At 42.4% G+C, this 6,201-nt stretch overlaps 1 long non-coding RNA gene across 1 annotated transcript in view; it reads left to right on the top strand.

Moving 5' to 3' along the window:
- Positions 1-1,137: 1,137 nt before the first annotated feature.
- Positions 1,138-6,201, top strand: part of LOC149459109 (uncharacterized) — a 12,194-nt gene continuing 7,130 nt past the window's right edge. Inside the window, exons 1-2 of the long non-coding RNA XR_016313346.1 lie at positions 1,138-1,284; positions 5,272-5,365. This is a non-coding gene — a long non-coding RNA (uncharacterized LOC149459109). The remainder of the gene's footprint in view (positions 1,285-5,271; positions 5,366-6,201) is intronic.

Here is a 6,201-nt window from a genome sequence, read left to right as displayed (position 1 = left end):
AACACGCAACAAGTTTTGCTACATGATATAAACAATTACACTCAGTCATGTTGCTGGTACCAGCACATTCCCATTGCTGAACAGCCAGAGGTGAACATCCTGGGTGTGGACTAAGATCATTCTCACCTCTGTCATACAAACCTCACTAGCCTGTCAGGGAAATGAAAATGTTCAGTTAAAGGCCAAGCATTTTTCTGGGTTCTAACCCTCACCTCTGCCAAAAATTAAAGCATTGGTGTGACGACAAAAAGGCCATATCACTGCTTTATGAATGGACCAGCTAATGAGTTAGTGACTTTGAATACATACGTAGGTTAGGAATCTGCACTTCACTTGCTTGTTTTGGTCAGCAAATTGCCAAGAAGTTAGGCAAGGATAAAGGATGATGGCCCTAGACGCTTATATCTTAAAATAGAAAAAAAGGTTCCATAGGGACTACTTGGTACTTTCTAGGCCAAGATTGGTTAAATTTAGTACATATGGTATGTGATTTGTAGTTATTATAATATCTTTTACTATGAAGCAGAGGTACAATCTGATTTTCCAAAACTACTAAGGGAGTCCAGGAACCAAAGGGTACAGCTTCAATACCATGTTGGTGGTGCATGTCAGAAAGAGCAGAAGTGTGACCATTGATGATAACATATTAAACCTGAAGTAAAAGCAGAATGTAATGATGTACTTGACAGTCTTCTTTAATACAGAACAGTAGACATGAGACCATTTCTCATAATATTTGATAAGTAGATGAGAAAGCTGATCACAGTGCAGTCTGAAAGAAAGTGTGGAAGGGTGTTCAACCTCCTACAGGTTAATCATATTCCCAACAACTCTGCTGTGATCCCACAAAAGTAAGAGCAAGTACAACTAATGAGCGAGAACAGGTTACAAAACAGGTTTCTCCAAGTATTGTGCTATTCAGATGCCACCCCAACCCAAAAATGGGATTGTTAATTTGATAAAACAGCAGTGCAGGATCTTCTGTATAGACAAGACCTCCACCATTCTGTCGAAGGATTGTGCCACACATAGCAATTCCTCACTGCCCTCAATGATCTTTTTATGTACAATAACAGAACTACCCTATCAGCTGTATCACTGTGAAATGTATATATCTCTCTTATTTTGTAGGAGACTTTCTCAACCAGGGTACTTCCAGAGGATGCTAAAAGTTTTGTGAACATTGATGGATTGATCTCCCACTTAACTGTTTGCATAGTTCCAAGGTTTAGATCTTTCAGTAGAACCAGTGAGACCAGTGGAGCTTCACCTCTCGTTTTTCAGGTAATCAACTTCTGACACCAACGATCTTTGTTAGATTTTTGTAACTAACCCTTCTGCCACTGTTCACTAACCACCAAAGTAAAGGAGAATGACTGCTGAGAAGCATAGGTGCGGTTTGACCACTAATGTATCAAAATCTTGCCCACCCCAAAAAGACACAGTTGCTGGTTAAGGTGGAATTAGGACAAGGCCACAGCTTTATTGAACTTTACAGCTGTAACAACATTCAAAGAAACCATATAACAATGCCAGTCACGGTTATACTGTGAGCTTCCATAACAAAAACACAGATAGTCTAAGAGGCCTGTCTTCACCATCAGTGCCAAACAGGCATTAAGCTGACCCCAGAATTAAACTTGAGGGCATAGCCCATAAAGCAATATCAATCGCTGGCAAGGTAAAACCGCCGATAAAGCTGTGACAAAACTCACAACGGGCGGGTGGGCAACTCTTGTGATGTCTGGATCTCTTCAGAGTAGTGCGAGGTGCCCCTGCATAGTTCTATAGCATTTTCTATAGTTCAAGCTCCACCCAGCTACCTTAGATCTTGGTGGCCAATCCTAGTGGAGCCACTTAACCTACCTGTTTTAGGTTTACTCCCACGTAGCTCCCAAACTTCCAGCAGTCAAGGCTCCCATCCTCTAGGAGGAAGGGGGGGTGTCAAGGGGCCATCATTGCCTCCAGTGTAAGGGACCACCTCTCCCACAGACCACCAATGTAAGGCCATTCTACTTTGAACGAAAGTAAAGGGGGGGGGGGGGCGCGCGCGCACTATCTTTACTGATCACTACTGTAAGGGGGCATTTCTCCCGGTAAATACCTTTCCCACAAACCACCATTGATAGGGGGCCCTTCTCCACTCATCACCAGTGTAAGAGGGTGTTTCTGCCACAGACCACTAATGCAAGGAAGCACCTCAACCACTGACCAGCATTGTAAGGAACTCCTCCTCCCACTCACCAGCAATGTCAGGAACTCCTCCAACTGACCAGCATTCTAAGGAACTTCTCTTCCCACTGACCAGCAATGTAAGGAACTCCTCTTCCCACTGACCAGCAATGTAAGGAGCCCCTCGTCCCGTGACCACCAATGTAAGGAACTCCTCCTGTGACCACCAATGTAAGGAACTCCCTGCCCATAAGTATAAGGGGGGCCTTTCCCACAGACCACCAATGTAAGGGGGAAACCTTTCAGACTGACCACCATTGTAAAGGAGTATCTCCCCCAATGACCACCAAAAAAAGGGATGCCTCACCCACTGACACCAGTGTAAGGGGGCACTTAAACTTTCAGTGTGTCTAATACAGGAGGTGTGTGATTGGCCAGATCACCAGGGGAAAAAGCCTAAAAAAAGAAAACTAATGCAGACAAAACAGCTAAAGATTGGTAAGCTGTAATATGTTACATTTTCAGTTTTGGGTTTAATACTGCTTTAAACTGATTCAGGCTGTGGTATAAAGTCTCACAAGGTCTTGAATGGGGACAGGCTGTACATATTCACATTACAATTTCTCTGGCAAATAATGAAACAAAGGCACCAATTTTGAACATGTTAGTTTGAACATGGGTGTTTATAACATGAAAATGACTTTACTTATATAATGAGGAGTTTAGGGAACACAAATCATAGGTGTGGCTGAATGCATTGTGTACACCATGAACCGGTGTATCAATATGTAGGTCTAGAGGCTGTTAAGCCACATGTTAGATGATATATCTATAGAAAGAGGGAGGAGAGTAATAGATCTGGGAACAGGGGGAGGAGTGGAAAAGGAAGGGAGAGGGAGAAAATGGGGTAAGAAAAACAAATTGAGTGGATTTGAAAAAAAAAAAGAGAAGTGTTTCTCTTCCCTGGGTACTTGCACGTAGAGTAACCCAAAGGGTAAGGAGGTGATGTTACATTGTTAGAAGGCTCATTTCAGTGCCCAATGGCCTCATGTAGAATAACAATGGTCATCAAACTTGAGGCATTTGTTGGGTGTTTTTATTAACCATTATACTGATTGACTTCATCAGATTTCAAAGTGGATGTATTATAAGATCTATGATAGTCTTTTTTTCTGGCTGAGAACGACTAGTTGCCTATTGGCTAAGTGATTAGGGGTTTGTTCATGGTGGAGTATCCATTGAATGGGTTCAGAAGTGCCTCATGTGAATGTGAATATTGCAGGAAATATCTTAGCTGAATAGAGCGTACCCTTACCGGCCACTGTATTAGATGCACCTGATCAATTGCGCAATAGCACAAATTGCTAATCAGCCAATCACGTAGCAGCAACTCAATGCATTTAGGCAACTAGTCGTGATGAATACGACTTGCTGAAGTTCAAGCCGAGCATCAGAATGGGGAAGAAAGGGGATTTAGGTGACTTAGACCAGCCTGTCTGACACCAACAACCATGAAACGTTCAGAGTATTCCAAAAACTGCTGATCTACTGAGATTTTCATGCACAACCATCTCTAGGGTTTACAGAGAATGATCCAAAAAAGAGAAAAATATCCAGTGAGTGGCAGTTGTGTGGATGAAAATGCCTTGTTGATGTCAGAGGAGAATGGGCAGACTGGTTGCTGAGACATTCAGATGTGAGGGTCAGAATTTGGCGTAAACAACAGAAAAGCATGGATCCATCCTCCTTGTATCAACTGTTCAGGCTGGTGGTGGTGTAATGGTGTGGGGGAGATTTTCTTGGCACTAGAAAAGTGTACCTAATAAAGTGTCTGGTGAGTGTATATTGTAATAAAGCGGTCAACAACATTGAATGTTACTTTATTCAGTAGCAGGCATGCGCATGAACAAGAGCCCATATTAGTCATATCGTTTGTTTTCAATGTTTGCATTCATAGTTGTACTGCTAATGGAAACTTAAACTCAGAAATTAAATATTTTAATAAATTGTTCACCTTTTACACTTCAGATCAGCCCCCAGTCCTGCACCTTTAGACCCCTTTGCTCAGCCTCAATTCCCATATCTTAAACCTCAGATAAGTTTGAGAGACAGCTTGGTACTGGGGGTGGGGGTGAAACTTTTGTAGTGGTGTTTCTTCCACCACTGACTCAGGGACATTTTTCTTTCAGTGACACCTTTTCCTTCCAGGGACACCACTGACTCTTAGACATTTTAACTTTCGGTGACACCACTAATGAAGGGTCATTTTTTTTTTTTCAGTGACACTGCTATCTCAGAAAACATTTATATCCTTCCAGTCACACCACCCACCTAGGGTCGTTTTTTCCTTTGCCACTGTTCGCATACCCTCGTTTACTCTAGTCATAATGGAAAAAGTTTTGCCTTTAGTGACATTTTACAATGAAACTTCTTTTCATCCAGTCTATAATTGTGGCCATGTGTCTTCTTAAGGGACCTCAGAGTAAAACAGTTTATATAATTGCTTTTGATTTATAAATTGTGACCATAACCACCTTAAAGTAGAACTATAGGCAAAACCTTTCTTTTTCATTTTGGATAGAGCAAGGGAGGATTAAAACCCCTGTCAGTTTTTTGGGGGTTTTGGCCATCTGTGTGCCGCTGGGCAGATTTCCCTTCACTTCCTGTCTTATAGTCACAACAAGAAGTGAGAATAAATCCCTGCAAATAAAGGGAATCTATTGGGGCCCCCGGTCACCAGAACTAGTGTCCCCATTGGAAGATGGGGGGATCTCCTTAATGGGGACACAGAGAGTAATAAAATTTGACTGATGTTGTTGTTTTGAACAGATTGGAGACGGATTAGAACAACGTTTTTCCTTTAGTTATACTCGAAGTGCCCCTTTTGCAGAGTAAATAAATGCAATCTTTTGTAATTATTCCTCCAAGCTGCTGAGAAACCACTGAGAGTGTATTATTTTACTGTTCTATAATGTGTCTTGTGTGTGAACAGTTGGGCAGCAATGAAATCGCTGCTTGGGGCAATCTGTGCTGCAGCCTGACTTTGTACATTTACAGTTCACAGTTTTTTTGTCTTAACTTTTTTTTTTCTTTTTAAAGCACTGCTCTGCCAATACGGATTTTGCCTTTGTCGTGCAGAGGGACTCCTTCTACCCGAACAATAATAGCTGAGGATCCTTCCAGCATACAACAGGTATGTCATTTTGCACACTTCCTATAAGCTTCATAATCAGAGAGAGAGAGACAGGTGATTTAGTAGGAAAGTGCACATCCAGAAAATGGCATAGGAGTTTATCTTGTAAATGATGCAATATTACTATACTGTGTGTCAGTGGGGCTCAGTTCTCAAAATATTGTCAGTGCGGTTACCAGGTCTCTGTTCAAGTCAGAAAGCAAAAGAAGGTAGGGGCATGCCATCATTTTGCTAAATTTATTTTTTTTGGGTTCTGCTATAATAAGTGGAGTGATGATCTGTTGCTTACTCCTGCCTGGCTCTAGAAAGGCTCCCACAGAATAAAGTAGGAAGGTCAGTCACTGAAGTTCTGCATCTTTCTCTGACCTCAGCAATCCCTAGAAAGGGCACCCAGATGCCTGGTGGCTGAGAGAGAAGATAAATGTTTGGCAGGCTTGCTCAAAGTGTTCTTGTCCTGGGGCTGCAGCCTGTTTTACAGGAGAGCTAATGGTAGGTCTCAGTATGTACTTGGCTGGGGGCTGAACGACTCCAGATTGAAAGATATTTGCTGCAGGGTATCACCTATGGAAGCTGACCCAAGAGGGTTCCTTTTATCACAGAAGAATGTTGCTCGGAAGCTGGTGGGTGACAGCTGTCCTTGCATATTGTGAGTAGGATCCTTGTTTAGCATTCTAGGTGTGTAAGTGCTTTACAGAGTTGAATGCCAAAAATTGCTGCAAAGATTGGGATGGCTCATAAAGAGTCTCAGATTAACTGGCCACATTGCCACCATCTTCATAGCGGCATGGGCTTCTGGGCAAATTAATGTACTGGGGCCCCTACCAGCCTGCATCAGG

This window comes from Staurois parvus, unplaced genomic scaffold, assembly GCF_062004578.1.
Source record: "Staurois parvus isolate SC_StPar_1 unplaced genomic scaffold, SC_StPar_1.0 ptg000274l, whole genome shotgun sequence".
Classification (NCBI taxonomy): domain Eukaryota; kingdom Metazoa; phylum Chordata; class Amphibia; order Anura; family Ranidae; genus Staurois; species Staurois parvus.
The sequence above is the reverse complement of the archived record's forward strand: the minus strand, read 5'-3'. Positions and strand labels throughout refer to the sequence as shown.